Here is a 13,755-nt window from a genome sequence, read left to right as displayed (position 1 = left end):
TTCCCACATGTCGGGGGCAGCTTTCTCCTTCTTATCTATAAAGGAAAGCTGGCTCCAACTGAACTGGATACCCATATCAAGAATTTGGCCACTTGATTTGAAAATTCAGAAGTTTGTTTGTGTCCAGGGAATCTAATTTATGGAAACTAAAGTAAACATGAGATTCAGGTACACATGGAAATGCAGCTATATCGATGTTTACACAGAAGGACAGTTATAAGAACCATAAGCATAAGTCCTCCTCCACTGTGAATTCTCTTTCTGTGGTCAGTCAAAGCAAAGAACTGAGACTCTTACTAAAAGTCCCTCAGCCAATATATACAAAGAAACTTACCGAGAAGATTGTGGTAACGCAATTCCTTAATTAAGATGCCTCTTCCCTAGAAAACATTGGTCAAACACCAACTAAATTTTATATATTTCTTACTTTCTCACTGGACTATCCTCCTCTTCTGTTTATTTACTTTCTTTTCCTTAAATGTTGGATGTTAGCTTTAACATTATTTTTTTTTTCATGAAAAAAGTCCAAATTGCCTGGAGCTGTATTCTAATGGTTTGATTGAAAGAGGCTTTCCAATTCTTAGTTAAAATTTTTTGCTTATGATCTAAATGTTGATGTCATAGTCCAGCTCTCAAAGGACAATCTCTTCCTCCTCATTTCAAGCTTAAAGGTCACCAAGACTAATGAAAAATAAAAACAAACATTATTAATTTGTTTAACCTGTGTCATTAAAAATGCCATAAATAGGTATATAAATGGTAGGAAATGGCAATAGTGTTTATATTAGGATAGCAGAATTTTACATTTGTCTTTTTCTTTGGCTTACAGATCTTTTATATATTTCCATAACTTATAAGAAAGAAAAAATACATATAACAAAGTATTTTATAGTTGTTATTAAACCTCTGTGACTAATCATCTTCACATAAAATGTGTAATCTTTAATTCAACCTTTTTTAAGGCCCAAAACAAGCCAAATTTAATGTCCTTAGAGTTAAGGACTTTGTCAGCAGCTTATATTCTGAAATAATTTAATTCATTAATGGAAAAAGACGTCACTTCTAGAGATTTCAATACGTCTTTTTTCTTTCCTTTTTTAAAGAAGCCCAACTCTGTCCTTGAACAAAGAATGCTTACTAAGTGTCTGTGTAAGACACAGCTGGAGAACTAACCTACGTCGATTTAACAATCTCAAGATATGTCTTACCCACTGGAGAATCTTTCCTACTTCAACCAAAGGGATAAGTCTGCTACAATTTTCCTGATAACAAGCTAATGGCAATGCTGGAAAAAGTTGAAATTGCCCCATTCAGATGACAGTGATCTAAAATTGTTCTATAGTTTTTCCAACTTGTGACACAAATACTAAAGAGCTAGGCTGTCACTGTATATGTTGTATTTGAATGACTCATTTTCAGCTAAAATTTACTAAATTTTCAGCTAAAATTTTAAGCTAAAAGATACTAAGCTAGATTTATAGTTTATTAAATAATGTCATCTGCAGAAAAAAGTGAACACATTTTAATAAGTCTCTTTGAAATACCTTTAATCCTTTCCCCAGTTTACATCCAGAGGATCTGGAGGCAGGTGATATGTCTTGTATGTGTCTGCTTAATATGTTCTAACAGAGGCCTATATTAGTGAATTTTGGGTTAAGATTTTCATTTCCTTTATTAAATTCCCTTTTCCTTGTGAAATAGTAATATGAAATGAGCTGCTACATAGTTTTTATTTCTTTTATGGCTACTAAATATTTAATATGTTTAAATATTTTATTCAAAGGCAGGACTAATTATTCAGTCCTCTGATTCTGGGTTTCAATTATACTTACACTGGAAGCTTCATATGATCATATCAATTGATACAAAAAGAGCAGTTGACAAAATCCAGTAACCATTCATGATTAAAACTCATAAACCTAGGAAGAGAGAAAGTTTGATTTTGATAAAGACAATAAACCTCCAGTTACCTTCATACTTAATAGTGAAAGACTTGAGTGCTTTCCCCCTAAGATCAGAAAAAAAGGCAAAGATGCTCACTCTCACTTTTACTCAACATTGTATTAGGAATTTTAGCCAGTGCAATAAGACAAGAAAAAGAAATAAAGGGCATATATATTGTAAAGGAAGAAATAAAACAGGCCCTATTTGCAGATAACATGATTGTCCATGTACAACATCGCAAGGAATCTCAAAAAAAAAAAGTTACACCTAATGAGTTCAGCAAGTTACATTATATAAGATCAACACATACAAATACACACACACAAGTTTGTATATAACAACAAAAAACTTCTATATGTGAATATTAAAGACACAATACCATTTACAATTCTTCCAAAGAAAATGAAGTACTTAAGCAGAAATTTAACAACATTTTTATAAGATATGTATACTAAAAACAACAAAATGCCATCAGGGAAAACTGAGTGAAGGATTTATAGAATCTCTCTGTATTTTTTCTTACACTTGTATGTGAATTATCTCAAAATAAAAGTCTTGAAAAATAAGAATCAAAGAAAAATTTTAAAAGGTAATCTTTACAATGAAAAATAATCACATAAAGGAACTATCAGAAGACAGTTATGAAAAGCAAAAATGTCAATTTTCACTTCAAACAATGACTCAATAGTTTATAATTCCCTGTATAGGAACCTGCCACTCCCTAAGCCTTGATGAGAGGTTGTCTGGTACAGTGTAGTAAAATATATATTGTAGTTCCTGTGCCATTGATTGAGAAATACAGAATTTTAAACACTTTTCCTCATCTTATATGTGACAATAACATGTTTCAAAATCCACAATATGGATTTTTAATCAATTATTCATTCATTCACTATTGTGCATCTACTATAAGCCACATACATTTCTAGGTACTACAAACACATTAGTTTTTTTTAAAAAAGTGAAGTTTCTATTTCCACTCTAGAAAGAAGATGCAGAAGACATTTAAAATGCATATTATGGGGCCAGCCTTGTAGCGTAATGATTAAGTCCAGCGTGCTCCACTTCCGTGGCCTGGGTTCACTGGTTCAGATCCTGGGTGTGGACCTACACCACTCATCAAGCCATGCTATGGCAGCATCCCACATATAAAATAGGGAGAGGAAGATTGGCACAGATGTTAGCTCAGCAACAATCTTCTTCAAGCAAAAACAAGGAAGAGTGGCAACAGATGTTAGCTCAGAGCGAATCTTCCTCACTAATGAAAAAAAACGTATATTACATGTCAGGCTATATTATATGTCAAGCTACAAATAGCTTGAAGAAAAATAAAACAGATTTGGGTGATTACAGAGGAAAGAAAAGATTGTCAGAAAAATGTTTCTGATAAGATGGCATTTGAGGAGAAATTTGAAGGAAATAAGACACAAGCCATGTTGGAACCTGGGAAGAGGGTGTTCCAGGAAGAAGAAACAACAAATACGAAGGCCTGAGGCAGAAGGCTTGGCTCAAGGAGAACAGTGTGACAGTACCACAGGCAACGAGAACTGTGGTAAGATACAAATTTGAAGAAGGACAGTAGATGGGGGCCTGATTATGTAGTAACTTTTGAACTTCTAAAACCTTCAGGTTTTACCCTGTGAGACAGGAAAGCAACTGAAGTTTTGCCATGAGGCTTACATCATCAGATTTACATTTTTATGAAATCATTCTGATTTCTGTGTGCAGAATAGACTATGCGGATGAGGAGATAGGTGCAAGGACACCAGTCAAGAGCCCATCACAATAATCAGGTGAGAGGTGAAAATGATTTGCACTGGTTGGTATCCATTTTTAAGGTAGATATATCTTGAAGGGAGAGAATATCTGGATATGCTCTGGATTTATTTTGATGGATTAGATATGAAATATGAGAGGAAAAACAACTAGTAGAATGTATTTGATAATTAATGAGAAAAGAGAGAGAAGCCTGTATAGAGTAAAGGATTACACTTTCAGTTTGGGTCATGTTAAATGCTAAGTGCCTATTAAATATCATCACAAGGATGTCAGGAATCTAGTCGAATACATTAGACTGGAGCTCAGGTAAGAGACTAGGTCTAGAGATATAAATGTGGCTAGCATCAGCCCACAGATGAGACTGAATGACATCTAGGAAGTAAGTGCAGATAAAAGAGTCCAAGAACTGGAGTACTCCAACACTTAGAGAGTGGAAAGAAGAAAAGAAACCAGCAAAGGAAATTGAAAATGGACCAACGATAAAAGAAGAAGAATCCTGGAAAAAATATTGGTGTTTTGAAGAAAGAATTTCAAGGAGGTAATAATCAAATATGTTAAATATTGCTGATGGTTAGGTAAGATGATAGCTGAGACGTGGTCACTGTATACTTTTTTAAAAAATAACTTACTTTTACCAAGCCAGGAAATAGCCAACACATTTTCCAAAAAGGCTTTGTGAAGCTACTTAGTGAAGTTCCCAGTAGTCTTAGTGAAAACCAACTTAACACCACAATCAGCTCTTAGTGGAAGCAACCTTTTCAATTCTTAAGGTAGGAACAGAACGCCAAGAACCTCTAGATCCAAAATAGGTGTAAGCTAGCAAATTAGGCTTTGTCTCTGTTAACAGTTCTAGCTTTAATGTACGTATACGTGTTCCAGAAATCAGGGTTCCAATTCTAATAAAATGGTAAATTAAAATTGCTATGTAGGTTCAGATACTAAGATTGCAAATTTGTATAGAACTCTTTATTCTCTTTATCCTTCATAATGACTAACTTTGGGATATTTGCCAGAACTCTTGGCTGACATTCAATGTAACCCTACATAATTATTTTATTTTATCATTTCACTAGAATTAAAGCCAGGATCTCTGGAACTCTCAATAGTCTAAGTTTTTTCAAATGGACATAAATGAACCCTTCTTCTTCTCTACATATCAACTGTGAATAACTGTCACAATGTAGCAGCATTTTCATAAGTTCTTTAAAGCTTTGGGCACATGGAATGTCTAATGTTTGTGAAACAATAATGTCACAATTATATACAGAAAATATTTATTTGAAATTCTCCTTGTACAATTTAAGTTCTAAAGATGCAAAAAACCAGAGTCATACGTTAATAAAACATTAAAATAATATGAGCTCCCCATTAACTTGGCACTGATTTTGTAATTACATAAAAAATACAAGATGTCTTGCATATTAAATGATTCATCATTAAAAGTGTCAAACTAAACACATTTTTTACATCTCTAGCTTTCTACACTATATATATGTCTATAAGTTTATATGTCTTTTTTTTTATTATTAAGGATTGGCACCTGGGCTAACAACTGTTGCCAATCTTTTATTTTTTTTTTTCTGCTTTATCTCTCCAAACCCCCCCTGTACACGGTTGTATATCTTAGTTGCAGGTCATTCTAGTTGTGGGATGTGGGATGCCGCCTCAACGTGGCCTGATGAGCGGTGCCATGTCCGCGCCCGGGATCTGAACCCTGGGCCGCTGCAGTGGAGCGCATGAACTTAACCACTCGGCCACGGAGCCGGCCCCCATATGTCTTATACAAAAGACTTATATATATATATACACACATACACTTAAGACTATATATATATACACAGACTCACACACACTTTGGAAATATTCTTCAGTACTGTGAAGTTGGTTTGTGAACTGGAGACAAAACATTTAACAGCTATTATGTGCGTTGGGGAGCATGAGTCATAATCATCAATTCACAGACTTAAAGCAACAGTATTTAAAGGAATATACTTAAATGAACAGTAAATTTTTTTGATTTGACAGCAACCTCTTCAGAACAGATAATAGTCAAAAAACTTTTAGATCTGTTCTGGATCAGATCTTTGGAATGTTAAAGAAGTTTGTCTCTTAAAGATGAATGATGAACAGGCCATAGGACACAGTAATTGAGATTTCAGTTCATTATAAGCAGAGTTATTTTATCTGGATTGTCGGATGTCTACTAGGTTATTTGCACAACTAGTCTTCCCTTCCTCTGTGTTCACTGGAGGCCTGGTAGAAGTCCTTCACTGGATGACTCCTTAGGGGTAGTGTACCTGTTTTACTGAAAGACTGTGATCTCACTATTGTAAGGGTAAAAGTTGAAAAAGAACTAGCCTGGTTGTGGGGAACTGAAAATTTTCGGTTTCAGATTTAGTGCTACTAACTGAGCAGCAAGAAGAAGAACAGTTTTCAGAATTATTGGAGGAGTACAGATGTCTACAAGTTTCCAACCGATATCACCACTAACTCTTTTATTTGTTTTTCTTGTTTTTTAATATGAGGCTGGGGAGAAAAGTTAGTTGATTAGTACGAGAGAAAGAGTTTGCTCTGGGGGAAACAGCATACAGTCATGTGCCACATAATGATGCTTTGGTCAACGACAGACCACTACGTGACAGTGGTCCCATAAGATTAGTACCATATAGCCTAGGTGTGTGGTAAGCTATAATGTCTAGGCTGTGTAAGTACATTCTATGATGTTCACGCAATGACAATATTAACTGATGACACATTTCTCAGAATCCCCATCATTAAGGGACACATGACTGCATTCCTTTTCACTTCTGTATCTTATTAGTCATTTTGAGTAGGATTGGGAGTGACGTCGACGCTCTTGGCAGCTGCAGATGTCACTTAGTCTTTTCTGCTTCTGCAAGAAGAAAGAACTTGATTTGACCTGGCGATTTGAAAACTTTGATGTAAGTTTTAACTCCAAGATAATGTTTATGTCTTCTAAATTTGGCACAAGTGGAGTTGTCCCAGCATCTCTCCTCGATCTGGAAGTGGGTTTCAGAAGGTTAGCCTCTGCCCCATCAGTCATGCTCATTGCACTGTGCACCTGATGCTCCACTCCACAGATGAGATTTCAGATTAAGTGAGTAGCCATTCCAATTCTGGATATATGCTGTCTTGTAATTTCATTTGACGTTTTGACTTGGGTTTGTTGTCTTGTCTATAAAAATGGATGATTCTTTAGATAAAAAGCAGTTGAATTTTTATCAATCTCATCTAAAGGAATCAAAAGATCATCATTACATTGTGTATCTTGCCTTTTTACCTTTCCACTGGGTTGATTCAATTTTTGATCCAAGCTGCTAAAGCATTTTCCTTGTAATGTATGCAATATGAGTTGTATATGCCTGATAGTTTGATAGTCTGTCAACTTCCAGGACCATGTTGTTACTTTTGCCAACATCCCCTACATTGATTTCTGTTCTCCTCACTCCATTTGTCATATTATGTTCTGTGTTAATTGGAAAGAAACATTTCATTCTATCATTTTCTTGGTTTGGGCCCAAAAACTCAATTTTCTTACTCAGCCAACTGCCACCTTGTCATTGTTTGTATGGTGTGTCATAACATATGGTCCTTCTCCATCTGTGTTTCCAGCTTCTTGCTTTATTCCATGGAGTTCTGTGAGGACTCTCCAGTATCACTGCCAGGGGTTGAGTCAGTATCATTTCTGGCATATGTTTTATACATCAGTAGATACAGAAAAAATGTCTTGTGACTTCAGAGAAATATTTTCAGCCTCTTTTTTAGGCATTGCATTCAGTTCATTTTTATCTATCTCTTCAAGCCTGGATTAAGAACTTATTCCAGACTTCAGTGATACTGTGGCTGCAAAAGTCATTTCTGGGCAATCAGACACAGAAGTCTCACCTGTCAGCATGGGGGCAGGGCACTGTTGATGACTGGGAAGTCAATGGCCAAGGACGTAACTGGGTTGGGTAACTTTTCAGCAGAGTTTTTTCTGAGTGCTATTTGCATCAACAGCTTCTACTGACTGCAGAGCATTCATGTGGTTCTTCTCATCACTTTTATGTGGGAAGTACTCTAGAGGGTGGAGAGGGTGATATTTGCTTTGTTCTTCTCAAAGACAAATCCCCAAAGATGTGGTACTGAGCTGTGGGAAGCCTGTTCTCACTATACTTGTTTCACAGAGACTCTAACTTGTTTCATCGACATTCATGGAATGCACTGCAAAAAAGCTGGTCTCCCTTGGGTGTGGGAAAGTTCCTGTGGGGCACTCTGAGGCTCTAGCATTGAAGGCAATGGATCTCATGTCTTCTTAGGTGGATCTGATGGCAGGGAGTTGAAATACACAATTTGGAAATTATAGTGAAAGTCCTAAAATTCAGACAAGGCTTACTTATTAGAAGTAAATATTGATGTAACACTTGCAGTTTGCTCCTGCTTTCTCTTACTACTTTGGAAAAAGCCGAGAAACCATTTTTCTTTCTCTTCCGTAATGTCTAGGTTTTGTGATGTTGGGCAAGACTCTTTGCTGACGTCCACGGCATATCATTCTTTCTGTCCCAGGTCATTAAGGGATTTTGTTGGGTAGAGAAGCTCCTGAGTTTGACAGAGTGGGTTGATCAAAACCAACAGTTGCTGCAAATAACAGGGAGACGTAACTAACTCTCACTATTGTTTTCTGGATTTTCTTTTCTTTTTGGAACTTTGCAATGACTATATTACCATGAAAACTAAAATACATTTCTGAATTTGGAGTGATGGAAGGCAGACAGTAAAAATCAGATATTACTTAAAAACGTTTCAATTCAATTTACCAAAGAATCTATTAGATTGTTAAGCGTTACACACAGCTTCAAAAGAATAAGGCCTTCCTTACAGATATAGAAAATCAAACATTAAAATAACATCAACAGTATTCCAAACAACCACGTAAAATTTCCCTCAACAATTCATTCAGCTTTATGTCACTAATTCTTATTCCACTGGATCTTGGCTTAGCAACCTCGTGAAGTTGTCTGTTTCTCAACTGAAAAGAGTTTGGAAATCCTGATCAGCACACTAGAAAGGGCTGAGCATTGTCCAAGCAAAGCCACCAGAAGCTTGTCCCCAAGAGTCTATTCTTTGGAGTGCAGGGAATTTGAAGTGCCTGGTGCACTTCTGATCTATGGAGCTCTGAGGTGGTCCTTATTCTTTGAAGTCACAAACTCTGACCTCTAGCTGGTTGCAGACCCTTCAGACATGTGTCAGAGTAAAATAAAGCTATTTGTAGATGACAGCTGCACACTTTTTCTTTGGCCCATTTCACAGCAGATGAAACGGAAGTTCAAAGAATTTGAGTAGCTTGTCCAGGATCACAGAGGCAGTATAGTGCAGATAGTCAAGGATTCCCACCAGGAAGCCTGGTTCCTACACCTTAATCCTAAACTGTCACACAAAATTGCCCTTGGGCCTACGTGTTAGTGCTCTTGGCAAAGCCACTTGCCTTCTGAGCACAGTCAGAGGAGACTTCTCAGTCTTAAGAGTCTCAAGCTCCATAATCAGCCCTATCCCTCTCCGGTTTTGAGGTGCTTCTGTTGATGTACCTCCTTCAAGTAAGCCCCAGGGGCCTACGGTTTGGAGCTGTCTTTCCCCATATGACTGGAGAGAATTTAACTCTGAGACTAACCCCTTTGAACCGTGAGGGGCTGAGACAAGACCACTGCTAGTCACGCAGTGCCCTTTGTACACAGGAGGAAAAACACCCCTTGGGGGGGGGATACTTTTTTATAAAGGTACCTCCTCTGAGTTAAAGAATTACAAAAGGTGCCCTTTCTGGGCTGAGGTAGCACCACCTCAATCCACCCAAATACAGGACTTATGAGTTTTCTTAAAATTGATCACTCGTCTCACAGTTTTCTCCTATTATAAGTGTCGGGTTCTTTTCGACTCCAAAGTTGTTTACTTTAAAATTACTTTCTCGTCTTCCAACATTCCGTTTGGAGTATTTGGCTTAGAGATAAAGAAATTCTTTACAACTGACAGATCAACAGCGCAGCTTGAAGGATTTAACGATACTGTGCACACAGGAATATCAACAAGTCCATCATCGGTTTACTGCCAGGAATGTAGTAGAGTGGATAACATTTCCGGTAGAGAGATAAATGTCTATGTCATGTTTTCTTTCTGTTCCATGAGGAAAGTAGAAGATTGTTCAGAACGTCAACGGAAGATACAGTGTATTTGGTCTCAGCTTGAGGAAGTGGTGCACTGGCTTTAGGTTTTTTGTCTTTGCGGAAGAGGGGGTGGAGCAGGTGCGGGGAGCTGCTGGCGGATAGGTGGGTGGGGACATCCTGCTCTCAAAGGGACTCAACTGTCCGTTGCCCTGCAGAGCTCTGCACTCTCCCCAGGCTTCTCCTCCCACTCATCGCTCCTGTTCCTGGTCTGGCAGGCGCGGTTCAGCTCTCCAGCCGGGACTTGAATGGAGAAGAAAGTGGCAACTTCTCCGTAGCTCAGGCCAGCGCCTCCCTTGCCCCACGGGCGGGGTTCCTTGGGGCTCCCCAGGCGCTGCAAGGATTTTCCCAGGCCCTGAACCATTCTCCTGCCCTGAGCTCAGGACCTGGTCCCACCTCCGCTGGACCACTGTCTGGAAGTGGGAGCGAGACTGGTTGCATGTGGGCCAGGGAGGCAGCTGGCCAGACACAGGGGAAGGAGAAGGGGGGTGTGTGTGTGGAGGAGGCGAGAGGTGGTAGCTCTGGATTGCGACTAATGGAGGTCACTGGTGACCTTGACAGGAGCAGTTTTGGTCAACTGGTAGGAAGAAAAAACACTGCAATTTCCCTATATGGGTTCAGGAGAGAATGGGAGGAGAGTTAACTGAAGAGGGGGATTATACACATCTCTTTTGAAAAGATGTGCTGTGAAAGGAGCACTGAAATAGCTGATAATTATACTCATTACAGTGCAATAGTGATTACAGCTGTTTATCTTTAACCCAAAGGAATCCTGAACTTTCCTAGGCAGTGCTTTATGTTAACTTATTTAGGAGTTAAATCAGTTAGCTTGAAACCATTGATTGTTTTATTCCTGCCAGAGAGCCAAATTCTTAGGGAATAGGGAATAGGGCATAAAACAAGTGAGTTTGGATGGAATGGCTAATGATGGAGAAAAATCTGCTAAGCGCAATGTTGTTGAAAAGGGTGACCTGGCAGAGGACAACAGAGGCAGGACTGGAGCGTCAGAGTTTCAAATTGGGTACTAGAAACTGAATAAACTGAAGGAACAGTGTTGAAGAGGAATAGAAAAACACAACATTCTTTGCAATTTTGCTCAAGACACTCCATGCTGACAATCTTCTCATTATCTTATTTGCGTTTTGCCACGAGAGGTCTCTAGAGCTCAACTTTGTCCATCAGCGATGAAACCTTGTGACAAAACATGCTAATAGTTTTCAAAGAAAGATGAAATACAGCTGAAAAGCAGAACGATCTCCAAAGAAAAACATATGCAATAGTCATGATCCAGGATCCAAATGAACTGGTGAGGACTTAATCATGGCTGAAAATATTCATAGTTTTAATATTTAATTATTAGCAAAGAAATTTTCTTTGCAATCATATTTTTATGTTATTCCTTTCTGTGACTTAAAAAAATAATAATCCATTGTAAGAAGGGTATTTTGAGTCTCTCATTGAGGGATTACCTACTTGTTACGGTTTTTGGCTCCTGGGAAATGAAACAGACAGCTTCCTCCACTCCAAGTGTTTACACTGGAGGGTGAGCATGAGTTTATCTGAGGAGGTAAAAAGCCTGAGATGAATTTGAAGTAAGAGTTAACTAGAAAACATAATTTGACAGTGGCTTGAGGGTGTGGAGGAAGTTGAGGGGGCTTTCCGAGAAGTGGAAGCTGTGTTTTTGTCTCATCGCTCACAGGCCTGGTACTGAGTAGCTACTGTTTTTAAAATGAAATAAAACTGGAAAGGGAGTTTGGAAGTAGTTTTTCAGGAGGAAGTCAAGTAGCTTCCAAATAATCTCCTTTTCCAAATAACTTTCCCCCATATTCCTCTGACACAGCATTTTCTGTCTTTCTATCTCACAGCTCTTTCCTTGGAACAGTCTTCTTTCCCTTCTTTTTCCAGGAAATCCAATATATCCTGAAGGTTTTTAACTCCATAGATCTATTAGATAGAGGTGTCATAAACTATTATCTCCTAGGCATTATAGGGGTCAATTAGCAGAAAGAGTAAATGATTTTTGCCTTTCAAAAAGACTGTCAGAAAATTGCTCAAAATTGCTGATCAATTTTTTTGCTCAATTGCTCAAAATAAAAAAATGCTAAGAATTTAATTTTGCCTCTTTTTTTCAAATTAGGAGAGGTTTTTTGTTGTTATTTCTCAAATAAGGTATGACCTACTCTTCACACAAAGCTTTTATCTATATCTCCTTAGCCCTATGACAAAGCGCTGGAACTTAGCCAAGTAATATTTAGTTTCACTCCATGACATCCTTGAAGCAGGACTCAATACCATCCCACCATAATAAATCCATTCATTTCAAACCATTAGCAGGATGTATATGTGTTACTTCATGTTAATAGAGAAACTTAAAGGAGATGTTCACAGTGCATAGGATATTCCATTTCTCTTGAAATCTCCTCCATATGTCATTTCTTACTTCTTTAAAGCAGAGTGTTAGCTCACCCCCACCCCCAGGTGTTGCTCTGGGTAAAATCAGAACACTTGGGGCCGGCTCCATGGCTGAGTGGTTAAGTTCGCGCACTCTGCTGCCGCGGCCCAGGGTTCTGATCCTGGGCGCAGACATGGCACCGCTCATCAGGCCATGTTGAGGCAGTGTCCCACATGCCACAACTAAAAGGACCTGCAACTAAGATATACAGCTGTGTACAGGGGGGTTTGGGGAGATAAAGCCCCCAAAAAAGAAAAGAAGATTGGCAACAGTTGTTAGCTCAGGTGCCAATCTTTAAAAAAAAAAAAATCAGAACACTTTTAAGGCATATGGTTGCTGAACATGTGGCTTGCCCAACAGCAAGCCCTGAGTTCAAAGTGTCAGTGTGACCACTGTAACTCTTCATCTTTCTTCACCGGTGTGTGTATTGTCTCCACACTTTATTCCACTCTTCTCAACCTGCTGCCTTAAACGGGGCATATGGAACAAAATGAAGCTTGTGTTAATGACCCACTTTGAACATGGAGTTTTAAACAATATTGGAATATAATGAAAACATCAAGAAAAATGGAGATACATACTGCTACACAGCTCCAAACTAAGGGACTCAAAGTGACAAGCTTTTTGTTAAATATGTCTTCTTTGTATTATTTGTTTTTTCTCCCAGCTGTCTTCCCTTGCTGCTTGGTCTCATGTTCCTCTCTAGACATGTGTTCATCCCTTACTTCTAATCTACTATTTATAGTTTGTGAGCTAGCCAAATAAGGAAACCCATTAGAATTGTGCATCATGTAGCTACATAACTAAGTTTGAATCAGGGTCTGAATGGGGCACTCTTCTGAATAGTACTTATCAGCTTTATTTTGTTTGCTTTTTGGGTTTTTTTGAGGAAGATTAGCCCTGAGCTAACTGCTGCCAATCCTCCTCTTTTTGCTGAGGAAGACTGGCCCTGAGCCAACACCTGTGCCCATCCTCCTCCACTTTATATGCGGGATGCCTACCACAGCATGGCATGCCAAGCAGTGCCATGTCCACACCTGGGATCCGAACTGGTGAACCCCAGGCCGCCAAAGCAGAACGTGAGAACCTAACTGCTGCGCCACGGGACCAGCCCCCATTATTAGCTTTATTTTGAGCACCTTGTTTCAGCACACTTTTTATATTTTGCAAAATAACAAATCTTGGGTTCTATGCTGATGACCCTATATTTTAGTATCTCAAGCAAAACAGAGATCTTATGAAGTAGGAATATCACTAATATTATGTTCATTTTAGAGCTGAGGAAACTGAGCCTCAGAGAGATTCTGGGAATAATTCAAGATCTTGTAATCAGTTCATTTTGGAATTTTTCATTAAAGTCATTTCTTC

General features: G+C 38.4%; 1 pseudogene; it reads right to left on the bottom strand.

Moving 5' to 3' along the window:
* Positions 1-6,919: 6,919 nt before the first annotated feature.
* On the bottom strand, positions 6,920-10,299 carry LOC103562462 (cordon-bleu protein-like 1; annotated as a pseudogene).
* Positions 10,300-13,755: the final 3,456 nt, after the last annotated feature.

This window comes from Equus przewalskii, chromosome 5, assembly GCF_037783145.1.
Source record: "Equus przewalskii isolate Varuska chromosome 5, EquPr2, whole genome shotgun sequence".
Taxonomy (NCBI): Eukaryota; Metazoa; Chordata; class Mammalia; order Perissodactyla; family Equidae; genus Equus; species Equus przewalskii.
This window is presented reverse-complemented; position numbering and strand designations above follow the sequence as displayed.